Source organism: Colletes gigas, unplaced genomic scaffold (genome assembly GCF_013123115.1).
Source record: "Colletes gigas isolate AHSC1104 unplaced genomic scaffold, ASM1312311v1 Colletes_gigas_Sc00012, whole genome shotgun sequence".
NCBI classification, from domain to species: domain Eukaryota; kingdom Metazoa; phylum Arthropoda; class Insecta; order Hymenoptera; family Colletidae; genus Colletes; species Colletes gigas.
The window spans coordinates 8182055-8198789 of record NW_025106641.1 but is presented as its reverse complement, the minus strand read 5'-3'; the positions used below and the strand labels follow the sequence as shown (position 1 = coordinate 8198789).

The following is a 16735-nucleotide window of genomic DNA, read 5'->3' as shown; positions in this document are numbered from 1 at the left end:
CGGTGTTTTTTAAATATGGCACCTCATTACCTGCTTTAACTGATCGTGAACAGTTATGGGATACTCAGATCGATGGAAAATAGATTTTTCTATGCTGCTGGAAACCCAAACACAAGTAGAATTAACGAGGAATGGTCAGATTCAGTAGTTTTGGTCAACCATATGCGCGCTCCGAGGGAATTCAAAGTCGATTTTCTCGAAAACGAAGCTTCGTACGAACAAATTTCATTCCACATTTTCGATGCATTTTCACACAATGCATCCCCTTCGATATGAATTTCATATCAATAAAGAGCATCTTTAGAAATAATTATATTTAAATAGAATATAGTGCTCCCTCCAGTGGATAGGTTTCACAAATATTTGCTCGGAATGTTCTCGTTAAAATCTATGACTGTATCGCTATTTCTCTCACAAAATTTACTTGCAAAAAAATGACTTTATAGGTTTTCTTTTCGCTGTTCGCACTCGGGATAATTATAACAGCGGACGGAGCGACGAACAAATTTGTTGGCCGGAAGCTCGCGTATTTCATTCCGGTTGCATTCGATTCTTTGGACGGTGGTGTCGATGAGCGTCGGTGGAGAAAGACAGGGGGACGCACGCGGCTCCGTGCGGCTGGAAAACCAATGTTTGCCAGTGGAGAAATTAAACTGAAGCTTGTGTCAATATCGTTGTCGGCCACCACCGCTGTTTCTACCCCCGTTCGCACCTGTGTCGCGTTTTTCGTCCCGCGACGTTATCGTTTTGGATAGGTTTTGCACGAAAATGATTAATTATATACCTCTGTCTTCGTCCGCTCGTCTCTGTTTCTAATTCCAAACGCGGAACGTTTCGTCGTTCGGCCACAATTTTATCCGCCTTCGACAAACAAAATCGTTCGAAATTTAACCTTATTCAATCGGGGATATTGAATATCGACTGAAATTAAATATTATTACGCATTTGTATAATTTTTTGTATATTTGTGAGAAACGGGTATCTTGCACGATCAATGGCGAGAAAAATAATGAAGAATAAATTGCCGCCCAGAGGCCTGAAATATACAAATAATTTGTATCGTTGAGATTTTACTTTGGTTTTTATTCGGATGCACGGATCATTTTACTTTTTATTCGCGTATTTCCGCATGCGTTGCACGAAGTTCGATAAAATACGAGCCGCATAAGCTTAGTGGAACCGCGATACTCGAGGATCAAACGCGAGCGCGTCCATTTTTCCGTCGTTAGAAAAGTCCATTGAAGTCTATTCTATGCGCGTGCATTCACGTTTCGATTGACGATTACGTTTTGATCGGGGGGCAGAAGACCTTCCTACCGGACTTTTCGGCCCCGTTCTTCATTTCTTTCCGTCCATTTCCGTCGAAGCTTTCCCGATTATCGGTGACCCACCACCTTTGTGCGCTTCGGACGATCGGGACACAATGCCGGTACACTGCCATTGCAGCCAGCCGTAAAACCATAGACTTGAAAGTCGTAAAACCACCTGAAGCGTAATGCACACGTACACGGTCTCCTCGCGGCCATTCGAATACTTCCCACAGCTTTCAATCGAAGAATATTTTGCTACTAGCGTGCCCCTACGTACAGCCTGAGATTTTCATTAAACATTTTCCTTGGTCATAACCAAAATTAAAATAATAGAAATTACAGGAAACTCACGAACGCACAGATTTTGAATTTCTCGTTGTTCGTTTCATTATATTAATTTTGTCGCGTCAAGGATGGACATCTTGTTTAAAAATTGACAAATGCTTATTTGAAAAACGTTCACAGTACTTGTTCCCCACATCGAGAATTTCTATTTTCATTAAACTGTTTTTACACAATATTTAATAACGATTTTCTTTAATACCACTCGATTCTGTCAACAAAGACTGTTTCACGGTACGTTTCGCGGTATTTCTAACGACATGTAACGTTATTCGAGGCGTTACAAATATTCAGCGGTTTATTAATCCGCGTTTTAAAGAAACGTAAGCGTGCATTGTTCATCGAAATCAATTCGAGCTCGAACGCCCGTTTAAAATCAATTTCAATCGCGAAGCCCTTCCTCTCGAGCGCAGACTGTGGCCTTTGTTCGAGCAAGAAGAAACACGTCGAAAAAAAGAGAAATAAAGAAAAATACCGTGAATTCGCGGCTTTGGCCGTCTCCCCTCCCTCTCAGAATTCACGCGTCACTTTCGTTCATCCATTATGCAAGCGGCGCGAGAGGAACGCCGGACGTCAGACTAAAGTCGATTAACGGGGAAGAAATAAATTTCACCGTTTAACGAATCGAACGAAGAAACGGCTGGTCGCTTTTCAATTCCGCTGCTCCGGGGATCGGGCCGCACAAAGCCGCGGAATTGGCGACGAATTACGTTTCGTATATTCGTTTCACGCCTGCTTTTCTTTGCCTCTCGACGTTGCATTTTCATCGTTTTCATACAGATCGCGAGAACTCTGCTTAAATTACGAACCAACGAGCGGCGAATCGAACGCGATCGTCAGAAACTCGACAACTTTTTCTGAAAATAATTACAAGTCAAATTCCAGAAGATTAGATCAGATCCAAAGATTTGTTCAAAATAGATTTTAAATCGAGACGCTTGTGCAATTTCAATTCGATGTTTTCTTGAAGGGGTTGAATTTCCCTTTCTTCCACTGCATATTACAACCCTTGACAGAAAGTTTCCGATCGTACAGATTAATACAAATTTTACGGAAAAACTGCCGCATTTTACGTTTTTTTTCTACGTTGTCTTGCAAAATAAATGAAAGTTTGTATCATTTCGTAGTTAATTACCTCCTACAAAACATCCCTTCATTTTCCATCAGCCTCAATTATATATAATAACATTTTACAATCATAAAAAATTTGTATTAATGCGTATTTTCTGCCAGGGGTAGTAAAAAAATGTCTCGAGCACAAGTTAAAAAATCGTGTTTCCTTTTTTAAATTTTGATAAATAATCGATGTTCCTTTGTTTCTGGAAGTCGACCGGAACACGAGGCGAAAGGGGTAGGGGACGGGAAAAACGCGAATCGCTGCAAATAATTAAATGTAATTAAAGCCGGGGACGCGCAGTAATCCCGACCGACAAATTTAATTTCGACGGTAGCGTTGTTCTCGCGCGCGCTGGTACGCGCATTCCGCGCTTCGGGCTCGTCGAGAATTGTTCGTTCTCGCGCGTAAAATCGTCGCTGGAATCCACACGGGGACTGTCGATACAATTTAAACGCGCGCCTCGATGTCCGGCCGCGATTCCGTCGACGGGGGACTTCTACGCCGTCGAAGTGCCTTGGACCGTGTGAAAATTTCATTGAAAAGTTACGCGACGCGCGCAAACTCGCGCGTAACTCGTTTGGTGGCAAACGAGTACGGAACGAAGGGTGCTGGAAAGCGGTCGTGGTTCGCGTCGTACCTAAAATTTTAATAAGCCGTCGTTTATCGAACTCAACATCACCTAAAGGGGGGGAAAAAAATGAACCATGGAAGTTGATCGATCGATCTAAAGATTTCCAAGTTGGGGCAGCCTCGATGACATTTAAAATTACTCGCGATGGTTTCGTTACACCGTGACCGCGTCGACGGGAACCTAAATTCGAGCACGAGTGGCATTAGTCTATAGTTTTGGGCACGTTGTGTACATCGAATACATAGTGAAATTAATTAACGAAAGGATTTACGGTGTTTCGAAACAAATATTAAAGCGCGTACCGATCAAACAACCGTGGCTTATTTATTTAACAAACGTTGCGAGCATTAATTTAGGCCCTTTATGGCAGAAACTCTAAAATCATCCGCCACAGCCAAATATTAACCCCTAGATGCCAACACTTGTAATTGATTTGTACCATCTCGATATCGTATCGTGCATATATCATTCTCTCGCTTACTGAACGTTTGGCTACCTCCGTGTGTGTACTGTTGTATAAATAGCGCGCAGATTACGATGATCCATAACGCATGAAATATTTCAATTTATAATCTCGACTCAATTTATCGTATTCCTTGTACAGTAGATTCTTATTCCAATTTTGTCGAGTTCTTCAACCGAGAACAGGAACGTTGAAGCGTTACATTTAAAAAGGAAAATATCTGCGGCAGATATATTTTCTACAAGCTATTAAAACTTCAATTTTAAAGTTTTATCATTTTTTGCGCCGTCGTCGGTTCGGTAAGCTTGAAAATTTTAGTCCCCGAGTAGGAAAAAACGTCTTCGAAGTTTCAGTAACCATCCGTTTGCGACGGTCTGTTGCAGAACGTCTTCTTCAAACTTCCGTTGCTTTATCGATTCTTCGATTTTCGACTTTAAACATTTTACTGCCGCAATCTTAACGCCGTAACGAATAAAAAGCGAAAATAGAGTCGATCTTTTGTTCGCGCGAAATGTGTGACTCTACGTGCGATTTGACAACACCTGTTACGACAGTAAAAATCCTGTGTACGTCGATTTATGTGCTGGCCAATAAAAAGGGGGGAAAATTTCTATATTCGCCTCTTAATATTGTTCCGGAATTCCTAGGTTCGACGATGTTGAAATCGAAGCTCTACAATTCTTTTCTATCAAATCATTCAAACCCTCTGTTTTAAAAATAAAAGAAAATAATTTCGTTTCGTGCTGGATAAAATTAAATCATTTTCAAATAATTTGCAATATGATGCTTCGTGGAGATCACCTGTTATTTTATTTGAACGAATCAACTTTTATTTTGGTCACGCTAAATTATTGAATTTAGTGTCTGAGAATCTTTTGAGTAATTTGAACAGCCAAATGACGAAACAAATTAGAGACAAATCGTTTTATTTAAACAATTGCTAATCCCGTTCGGTATTTCGGTTAACAACGCCTAGAACGGAACGACGTGAACATAGTTCGTAACATTTCAGCTCCGTTCTCGCTTGTGACACGTTGCGTCACTATCAGAGCTTAGGCGAGCTGACACGCGACGACGATACGAGCTAAACTCGCGTTCCGTGCCCTCAAATGGGGTCCTCTGATTGCTTTTGGAGTTCGCGCGAGACACGTGGGATGAAAAGAAGGGACGGAAGAGGCTGTCGGTGTAAATGACACGATTCACCCCCACACTAACGCGGACCGTGTTGCAAGGATGTCCTTTGATGACCACATACCGGCAATTCATTGAACAACCCTGGAACACCCCAGCGCGTCCAATTCTTGTTATGTTAAGTGTTCGAACGTCCCCTCAAAATATCGTCTTACAGTTCGATCGTTTAGAATTATCAATGATACTCGACATTTAAAATTAAACATTCCTTCTATTTATTCCCTGTAATAATAGGTTGCTTCTTTCGCTCTGTAATTCTCAAGTCTGGTAAGATTCTTTTCTATAGAAGAGAATCAAACTCTAAATATTTGCTAAATTTGACAATGCAATGATTATTATTCAGTGACGTTACTCGGCTGCAGGCAATATCAAAATTCCTAGCATTTATCGTTATCAGATTTCCCGTCTCTGACCGACTTGGAAAGACGGAAGTCGCTGTTAGGATGCCCTGGGGTAGTCAGAGTCTCTCTATGTTGTTCTTTACTATATCGAGATATAAAGATTCTGACATCTGAACCACGTGACACTTTACGCGAAAATTGTAACGATAGATAAATAGAAAATCGAAAAATAGTTGATCCTCGACACTAGGAGACTATTTACGAAATTTAAGACATTACAATTTTGTTTAATCGATCAGGAGGCTCAGTTGCTATTTTAAATCTAGTCTGAATTTACACTGAAAATACCGTTACGCAGTTATTTATTTGTCTACCTTTTTACTCGCGTTTTTTTCTACATTTTATTTTCGCTGTAGATTATACATCTTTGCATAATTCATAGTATTATATTATATCCTCTTTCTTTTGTAGATAACCTACATATATTATTCTGAAGAAGACATCGAAGTAGATCGACAACATTAAGTATGTACGTACACGTTTCACAAATATTTCTCAACATTTTTCGGTCACTATCGAGACAGTCGATTCTAAATCGTGGGCTTCGTCGTTATCTGCCTAAGAGTTGGAATAACGTTCGCGCGTAAATCAGGCAAAGCGGCCCTATTGAGAGAAAGGACCGTAAATGATGCTATTGCACGTACTATTTAATTCCTTAGCGTCTAACTGAAAGTTAATGGCGTCGTTCTCTTTGTTCTAAATGTGCGCCATTTCAAAAATGGATCTTTTATGGAAATTTCTTTCATTGCCAAGAATGTTGGCATTCTCTCGTCGTTACAACTATCGCAGTGTTCAGTCACGACGCGATCAAAATTGTTCCTGGCATTGTGCGTGGCCCGATCCAGACAGAATTGTAATTTCTATGGTTAATTTAACAAACTACACGGTTCTTTCTATTCTTGAACGGGTTATTTTACTAATTTAATCGTGTCCAAAAACGTGGCTCTTATTATGCAAAAAAAAAACAATCGAGTCGTCACTCTTGTGGACTGTCAAATTACACGGTTCAATTTTTTAGGGGTGCTCAAAACAATTTAAAAATTTTGGAAACAACGAGTCATAAATTATCAGACGTGTGAGAGGCCATAGGGAACCCATTTCTTATTTTCTCTACTATTTTTCGAATTTATTCTTATTAATCGAATATCAACTAAACAAGTCTAGAAGAGAGAAATTCTATTCTTAAAATAATAATTATATTCCAATGTTTGAAAGAAGAACTAAACCTTTTGTGTACACTTAAAATGTAAATTTTCTTCTTTTATGATACATATAGAAAATATAGATATATTCGAAGTGTCTTATATTTTCGTTCGATACTGAAAAACAAGTCCAACGAAATGGTCAATTTAGAACTAGGATCGGTATTACGATCGTTAGGTTTTATAAAATGAATTTGGGGTTACGTTTCCTATCGTCCCAAACCTTGTCCAATAAAAAAAAAAATTGTATTTCATCGCTCGAAAGAACTAAAACTTTTTCGTACATCTAAACTATGAATTCTCTTTCACATATGAAAAATATACAAATACGCGATTTCTGGATCAGGTACCATCATCGTAGGGCTTTATAGAATCAAATGGGGGGTATATTTCCTTAGTTTCAAACCTTATTCAAGAATGCTGTATTCAAAATCAAAAGATTCCATGACGAAGAATAAACACACACACAGTGTGCAAAAGTGGCCAAAACGTGAACAAAACATGAAATCGATCTTTAATTTGCATGAAAATTAGAACATCAGGAAAGTAATACTAATACTATTCTCTCATTATACAATCACAAAAGTACCATTTTCAGTAAAAAAAAAGTGTTCCAAAGTGTACACATTAAAGGCAGTCTCAATAAATTCTCATTACCTTAAAAATCATTTGAGTCGACAAAACTTGACATAAAAGTATGATTCAACAAGTTCGTACCTTTCTCGTTAATTTTTCTGATTCCTTCTACCTCGAACTATCAACTAATGATAACAACTCGTATAAACGATACTCGTTACTTTGACAAATGCCATTTTGCTTCGCGTTGCCCGCGGTTTCGGAGGTTTTTGCACGCTGGTGCGTCGCGTACGCGCCGGTTTTCGGTTGTGCGTCGCGTGGAGTACGTCCCGAAGCCGAGAGCGTGTGCTGGCGGTTGAATATAGCGTCGCGGATGGGTCGATAACGCGCAACTCTCTCGCTCATCGTGGAGTCGCCAATGCCACGCTGTAGCGCTCCTAAGCCGAGCTTTCCTCTCATTCCGTCGTAAGCCCGCACTCTGGCACATCCATCCGCCGCCGCCACCTGCACCGACCGACCGACCGACCACCAGCCACCGTACCTACCGCCGACCACTACCATTACCATCGTCTCCGTCGCTATCATCGCCGCCGTCAGCGTCGGGTGCAGTCGACGCCGTCAACGGGATCGCTGCGATCGCGAGCATTTCCCGTCACCCGCTACCGCCGTCAATCCCACCTCAGGCATCCTTCCGACCGGAACCTCGGCAATTGGAATGCGTGGACACCGGAAGAACTCGCGCGCGACACCGACGCGACCACGCAGCGGGATCCAGCGACGTGGGATCGATCGAAGCGCGTAGATCATCGTCGTGTTCTTGGACGCGCGCGCCGTAATACGACGTGATTAACAGGTTGTTGTCGCGTATCGGGGAATAGGGACCGGTCCGAATCGCGATCCCCGGTGGTGTACGAGTGCATTCGCGTGTGCCGGATGCGTCGTGTACGCGGCGATCGAGGCGCGATCGAGCCGGCGATCGAACGCGAGATGGTACCGCGCGACTCGAGGAGGCCTGGCTGCGCTCGGGGATCCTGGACGAGCGGAACGACGCCTAGTGAAAGTGATTATGCCAGTCGCCGTGAACTCGGGCCAGTCGATCGGTCCGTTTAAGCCACGTGTGCGATCCGCGTTGTGCCCGCGATCACGAGGAGTCCGTGACTACGATGCGAGGTCGTTCGGTCCGCGAGGAAACGACCGTCTTCGGACGCTCGTTCGAAGCTGGTCCTAACCCTTTCGCTGTCCACAACCGAATAGGACTTTAAGGGATCAACGCCGTCGGACCATCCGCGCGTCGTTTGCAGCGAAAGGGTTGAAATCCCTCGATAATCGTCAGACTCGAATTTTCAATTTTCACGATTCTCGCGAGCCGCGGTGTGTCGACGATAGTGCTGGTTCCAGGGTGAAAGTTCAACGTGAGTGCACCGTCGGGGGTTTCTTCCACGAAGTGTACGACAGATGTTCTCTCGGAGGTGTCCCGAACCGTCGAACGTCGACGATAACGAGCCATCCGCGGTTCGTGGCGCAGTTGGATCGCCAAACCGCGAAACATTAGTGACCCACGGGAAAATGAGGAGATCCTGTACGTTCTTCGCCTCAAGGTAGGACACTCTCTTTACGGCTTCACGGTCGACGATACTTTTTTCCCACACCCCCGCGATCGCGATGGCCGCGAATGATAAATATCTCCCTTTGGGCAGCGAGCTAACCCGCCACGTACGCGGCAGCTCGCGTGAATTTTAATGGCAGTTCCACCGGCATCCCCCGCCGCGAAACCGGGGATAATCCAACGCGGCGGACTGCTCGAAAGAATCCACCCGGACGCCGGTTAAAAAGGTACGCGGGGACGCTCGAGATACGCGATCGCCCGGCGACGCGTCCGCTCGCTGGATTTTATTGTCCTCTAAGCGAGTGTTTATTGGTCGCGCGACGATAACGAGAGCCTTTATCGCCGGCGGTTTTGTTAATCCTCGATGGCGGTGACTTCCTGTTTGCCCGGCGTCTACGTATTTCTGGCAGAGCTGATCCTCGCGGGAACGTAGTTTCCTCCCTCGTACGGACGCTTTATTGTTATGCTCTTTCATACGAGGACCCCCATTATAGCAACGTCGTTCTCGAATCTTAATAATTTGGAACGAATGCAAATTACTTGTTGTTACGCTTCTTCAGGGTTATCACGAAGTTTGCAAAAAATAGTTTTCTAGTTAATCTCCTGATTTTATCGAGGGTTGTTAGGTTCAGGGCTGATACATATCGACACTTCGTTACTCAGCGTTTGATATTCTTTCATATTAAAATATATTGACCCCTTCAAACTATACGACTGTTTGATACAAAATTTTGTTGAGCAAAACATACTTTAGAAGTTACAGAGGTGCATAACTCGCGTGTACCTGTATAATATCTGGGGGTGAAAAATTATTTCAAAGAAATTTCAACGAATTTAGAACCTGTACAAATTACTTGTTATTGTACTTCCTCAGAAATAATTTTGCAGTGAATTTCCTGATTTTATTTGGTTTAGAACTGATATAAATCGACACTTTTTCACTTACAGTTTGACATTTTTCCATATTAACATATATTGACCCCTTCAAAATTTTTTTGGACATACTTTGGAAGTTACAGAGATGCATAAAGAAATTTCAACTTTCCAAGTGATCGTGACAATTTGCAAAATTAAATAAATATAGCGAAGAAAGTTTATTCGAAGTTTTGAATATCTCACGTAACGCGTCGAGAAAGAATTCCATGAAATAATAAATAGTTTTGTCGACGATCTAATTAACTTTAATTGCGAATAAAAGATGAAATTCAGTGGCAGGATAATCGACGGTCAGAGTGTAGGTGTACAATCGAACGTAAAAATAGTAGAAAATGTAGCGGGGCAACAAAAATGTCCGCCAGTAGTTCGAAAACGGTTCGCGCAACTTCCGCGATAAATCATCGCAGTCGCGAGGGAAGAATGTCCCTGAGTTTCATCCATTACAATGTTTTTTTTCAACCTTCCGGGGGGAAAAAGTACGACGCGTAAAGTTTTTTGGCAATAATTTCCTAAGGAAACATTCTCGAACGTATGTACGGCGGAACTTTTTTACTTAGAATTTTATTTCCTGTGCGATCACCAAGCTACTGTTCCTTCAGGAACATCCTTTTTTACATTAAGTATAAAAACACGATATTTTTCTTTGAATTCCAACGATTTTAACATCGCAACAACGATTGAAACGTGCCTTAAAAACAGAGTACATATATACGTGAAAAATGTTTACAATGAAATTTTTAATAATAAATCTTTCATTTAAATTGATTTGTAACTATTTTTTTTTTTTTTTTTGCAAACAACTTGAATTTTGTTGTATGAGTCAAATTGGCTCACTTCAGTAAAAATAGGTATATGATCTAGTGTTAATATATCAAACTAAGTTTCATTTTACAAGAGAATAGAACTGAAATAATAATCCCAAAACTAAATACAAAATTAAATACATTTGATTGACCAGGAATTCGTAGTAACAAAACATTTTGACGAATCGTGCCAAATGTTTCGAATATTCGGACAGCCGTAAAAACTCGAGCGACCGTAGGTTTTCGCGTGTCGTTCGAACTGAGTTTGGTAGGCGACGCGTTAAAGAGCGCCGTAATTTATACCGTGGCCGGCGTCTCGTTTCGCCTTTCGCCAGGAATTCGCAATTTTTCGTGGCCGAATCCTATCCGTCATACAAGTTAAATGTCCGCTCGGGCGGAGAGCGATGTGATTAATGCTCCGGACGAATTCGTTCGGGCGCTTTTCGTCTTACGCAATCCGTGGAATGCGGACGCCGCGAAATTTAATGTCCACGGAGCGGGCAGATTTTCTTCCCGTACCCGTAATTAGCTGGCACGGCGAGCACATTCGAAATATCGAGCGCGAAGACGGCTCTGAAGCAACAGGAAATCGGAACAACGTCTTGCTGCTTCCCCGATCGCGCGAAAAGTCGCGTACTTTCCAATAAACGACAGCGAGCAGTCTGGTTCCTTTCAGTCTATCATAATTTCTAATTTTTTTGCAGAGTTCGTGATTCGTTTTAAAATTAAATTGGTCGAGAAAGAATGTACGTGTAATTATATTTATTTAAGATTTTTTGCAATAGCGCCGGTCCGAAAGCAAACGTTAGAAGTTAACTCGGTTGCCTGACCCACTTCAAAGTTTTATGCCCTAGATTTTCGTTCGGAAGTACACAATTTGACACTGGATGGCGGGGAGGGGAGAAGTTGTAGGAAATTTGCAACCCGCTATATTTAGCCGCGTTACGAAGTCATGTGGACGCTGTAATAGGATTGGAGTCATTTTTGAAAAGTATTTCATTGAACAAACAAGAAATTACTATTATTTGGTTTACCAACTCGAGTCAATATCGAACGATACGCAATTTACATGATATGTAAATACATTTTGGAGCAGTAAAATTTGTTCTCTGGCACGTTTGTATACTTTTTTCTGTCATCGAAATTTTAGATATAATAACCATTCGCTTTAAACAATGTGTGTCTAGAGTAAAGATTTGAGAAAATAAATGTTTGACAGAATACTATTCGAATTATACATAACCAATAACTCCAACAATTCTGAAATTTAAAAGTGATAATTACTTTTTTATCCTCTATTCATTCTTCGAATATCTAAACAAAAATTTGGCTCGTCTAAAATTTTCTAATAAACAAAAGTTTGTTATTTTTCAAAGATTAAATTAAATGTCTGTCGTTTGCTTTGCTCCAAGAGTAAAAAGAAAAGTTGATCCCGACCCACCCCCAGAGTTTTACGATTCAGAAAGAAATGCGCGACTCGTTATATTCGTCCGCGTTACAAATTTCGCGCCAGCACCCTCGGTAAATTCGACGGCAAGGGGGCCAAGGGGGGGTGATACACGGAAAGTATCGTGTACCAACGGATCGTTTGCTCCGGTCTGGTAATATTTCGTTTGAAAGCGATCGGCGAGCCATCCCGTGTAAGTGGACACTGAGAAAACAACGAGAACGGAGCAGTGGCCACTTTGAAACCGGACGCACGCAACTAGCAATGACAAGCGATGCTTTGGTTACTTTAAACAAACGGGATCAAAGAAGCAGGTACCGCGTCTACAATATGCTGACGACATTGCTGTTCGTTCGCTGGATATTTGTTCGATCCCCCGTTGTTTAGGCTGCACGGAAACGTTTCTTCCTGGAAAACGGCTGAAAAGACGTCGCCAGAACACGTTGACACGGCGCGTTGGCCACTGTCAGACGTGGTAACGTTTCAAAACTCGTCGATGCATTTGCCTCTGCAATGTTTATCGATACATCAATACTGGGGATTTGATCGTACAACCGTCTGACGAAATGATTACATTGATATTTTACTATTTCATGAGAGTAACAAGCATTAGGTTCTCGTTGCACTTCCTACTGAAAATAAATTTTAGTTTCGTAGAAGAATTTACTAATATTGTTTAATATTTTTCGTCGACCTTTTGAAATTGTAATTTTTTTCGGTCCAGTTTCGTTCGATATCATCTTCTTCGTCTCTGTTTTCGCAGCTTTCTCTTTTTCTAGCCTTTCCGTTTGTCTTGGGTCGCTCTTTCTCTCCTCTCCTTTGTTCGTTTCTTGCCCTAAAAATATTTTTCTTACTCTTGAAATACTTTTCCTTGCCTCTCGACTTGGGCAAACAAGTGTCTTTGAAAGAGAAAATAAAAAGGTGAAAAGGATTGTAAGGATTGTAGTGCAGAGCACTTTCCAGGAGCGAAGAAAGTAAAGTAGAAAAAAAGCAGCTTCCATCGTAACTTAATCACTCTAATCGACTTCTAAAAACATTCTAAATACTTGGAAATTGATTGCTAACTAAAATCTTTTTTAATATTAATGTAGACATATTCAGAAATCATTCCCATGCAAAACCAGCGTTTCTGTACCCGTGTTTCTGTTTTTTCTGATTTTTCTTTTTCTGATTATCTCATTACACAATCACAGAAGTACCATTTTCAATAAAAAAAAAAGTGTACACATTAAAGACTCAATAAATTCTCATTGCCTTCCAAATCATTTGAATCAACATAGTTGACATAAAACTACGATCCAACAAGTTTGTACTCAGGTTTTCTCGTTAATTTTTCTGATTTCTCGTACCTTGAATTAACTAATGATATGGTAACTCGTATAAACAATATTTGTTACTTGGAAAAATGCCATTTTGCTTGGTTTTGTCCGCGGTTTCGGACGTTTTTGCACAGCGTGCGCGTCGCGACGCAACTTTTCGCGGAATCGACGATGCGTGCGCTGGCGCTTTCGGTCGGTTGTGCCCCGCGCGAAAATCAATCAAAATCGGAACGTCATCGCGTAACGTGGGGCACGCGAGGCGGCGTGCGTGCGCAACTAACCCAGACCCGACTCTGTATCGAAGTATCGGGCTTCGATTTTGCGTTTTCCGCGACAGAGGAGGCGGCAGATTTTCGTAATAACGTCACGTACACAGAACCGTCGGCCCCCGTCGGTCGATGGATCAAAGAAGGAAGCTTGGCCCCCCTCTCTACGCTCCTGCCCCTCCAGCAATTCGTGCTTTTAATTTAGCTCACGAACCATTTGGCCTCCGGCTGCCAGGGCGAACGTGTCCGGGTTATCCTTATACAGAAATAACAAGAAAGCGCCCGCTTGCTGAAATTCGCAGCCTACTTTTCAAAATGAAATCTTGCGCCCGCATTCCGCCCTTTTATTGCTGCCAGCTGCCCCCGCCGCTCTGCTTTGCCGCGCCGTTTTCGAGTAGCTATTCCGTCGGGACGATGCGTCGCTCGAAAACTCGGCTTAATTGTCCCTCGAAATTCCGCGGGGTCACTTTTACTCCATACAGACACGGCTTAGGATCGATCTTCGGATGTAAATAATATCTGTTAAGTCAATGCATCGAGTACTTTGAGTCCTTGGTGTTTTTTAAATTATAATGTGAGAATTGGAAATATTCTTGAACGTTACGAGGGATGGATGCTTGAGAAGTTAATTATCGAAAGTTTTTACGTGTTTATTTTATGGTGAGTTTCTCAATAGTAATTTTAGTTGTGTTTGGTCAGTTTTATTCTATACAGACACAGCTTAGGATCGATCTTTGGATGTAAAATCAGTGCATCGAGTCTCTCGGGTCTTTGATGTTTTTTAAATTATAATGTGAGAAGTAGACATATTCTTGAACGTTACGAGGGATGGAAAGAAATTCGATGGGTGCTTAAGAAATTAATTATCGAACATTTTAATGTGTTTATTTTATAAAAAATTTCTCAATAATAATTTTAGTTGCATTTGGTAATAAATAGTCATTATTAAAATGAAGAAATATCATTTTTGTTGAGATAGTCTTTTCTAGAAATTGTATACTTTTGAAACCAGAATAAATTGAACAGTTTTACGGAATCAATTATTTGAGCTACGTAAAAATCACAAAGTAGAGGAGTTAGGGCTCTCCTCTGTGGGAGATCTTTCCTCTTCGTTCTCAAAACATGTTCTACAGACCCTGCGATGGCAAAGATATTCCTTTGAAAAGCCAGATGTTTAATGAGTTTCATTATACTACCGGTACAACTTGCATTTTCCAGCTTCTGAGGCAGTAGATCACAGTCAATGTTATCAAAGGCAGACTGAACATCCAGAAAAGCACCAAGAGTATCCAAACCTCGATTCATAGCAATTTCCACTCTAGTTAAGATCGTTGCTCGAGCTATCTCTGCAGGATCTACTTTTACAAAATCAGGATTCGGATAAAGGTTAAGGTACTTTGGTTTTCCATTAAGCTTCTCAGTTCCTTGTGGTTTCGAGAAGTTTTTAAACACAGAATCGAACGTGAAACGAGCTCAACGTCAAATTTATCTATTAAAAGACGTTCGAGTGTTGTTTTATCAAATATACTATTTAATAAGGCGAGATAGGCAGTGTGCAAGGATTCTTCTTGCTTTTTAGCTATTTCATAAGTTAACTAATTACGTGATGTCAATGTATTAGCTATATTTAATTTATATTGTCATATACCTTCTAATAAAAAAATTAAAATGTATCGTTTCAAGAAAAGTGCATACACACTGTCCAGACTAAAATATCCACCCAAACCTAAAAGCTAGTACTTCAGTTTTGATAGATACAGTATTTATTTTATAAACTAAAGTAGAAATTCGAAATTACAAGCACTGTAACACACAGAACACAATATTAACCTAAAGAGAACAAATTCTCACGTTATAATGCACATACATGCCTTACAATAGTAACAGTTAATAGAATACTTAAAACGATGGTCTTTGAAAAACACAGCTAACGATTATAGGAATCTAAATCCGTTGACTGTCAAACACTGGTTTTTCTTACGAATATCCTCGATATTTGTTTGAATTTTAGGGTGAAAAATACAAGTACTCGATACTTTCAATGGTGTACTTGTTACTCTATCAATGTCAACGTGTTAAATTACGTCATTAAGATCATATTAACGAATACAAAAATAAGTTCGTGAGCATCGTTTTCGATGAAATTTATGCAAAATTTGAAACTCGAACAATGATCCATCTCGTTTAAATGCTGATTCGATAATAAAGCGTGACAAAGCCATAAGCGAGGATCGATAATTTTTAACAGGATTTCGGAATCGTTAACCCGTACTCGGCGCCGCCGACGAGATTGCAAATTCGAACCTTTAACGTCGCCTGGATATGTTGCGGAAACGTCGAAACTGTCATCGCCATGCTTTCGAAGAACGCTCGCATGGAATCGGCCGTGTCGTGCTTTTTCGCCTCGCTTTTGCCGCTCGGGGCGTCTGACAGCCGTCTCGACGGCGTGTTCGCGTCATTTTGGCGATTTTCCTTCGAACTTTGGGAGAAAGACTCGGACAACGCGGGTCTGGAATCTTCTTCGATGGACGACATCTCCTGAAACCTTTCGGGTGAACATTTTTTAATTCACGGTCCAGACATAAAACAAAATATAAGAATTTTACTTGAAACACGTTTCGAACAAACCAAATGTTCAATCAGAACATAAAAAGACACCGTATAATTTCAAAGAGTAATTATAAAGAAATGTAAAAAAATGTTTTAATCATCATTTAATCACGTTTAATTTAAAAAAATAAATCTCTTCCTAATTCTCTTACAAACGCTCGCGTAGAAAATAGAATTCATAGTCAATTTCATAGTCAACCAATGTGAACTATAGTAAGGATTCTTAAAATGAACTTGGCACGTTCATCTTTCGTGCATTGTATCGTGTTTCGTGTCGTCTTACGCGCCTCACTTTCAACTAACGAATCATCTCTAGGTTCATTTTATGAATTATTGCTATAATTAGATCCGATCGAGAGTACCTGCGAACATTAAAGTCGACCGATTTGGTCTCGTTGGGCGAACCGGTGTCCTTCTGGCTGGACAAACTCATCCTGGATCTCGATTTCGAGTTGCTCTGCTTCGATCGAGGGATGGAACTGGACGCCACCGACGCCACCGACGCCACCGACGCC

General features: G+C 41.1%; 1 protein-coding gene across 4 annotated transcripts in view; it reads left to right on the top strand.

Annotated features, from left to right (window-relative positions):
* The window catches only part of LOC122399109, a 605244-nt gene that overhangs the window by 154789 nt on the left and 433720 nt on the right, over positions 1-16735 (top strand). For 2 of the 4 annotated variants that reach the window (XM_043399523.1, XM_043399528.1), the window contains exon 4: positions 5867-5920. The gene's annotated coding sequence lies outside the window, so the exon portion shown is untranslated. Of the gene's footprint in view, positions 1-5866; positions 5925-7583; positions 8832-16735 lie in introns of those variants that run through there. The other 2 variants (XM_043399526.1, XM_043399525.1) reach the window with 2 other exon arrangements.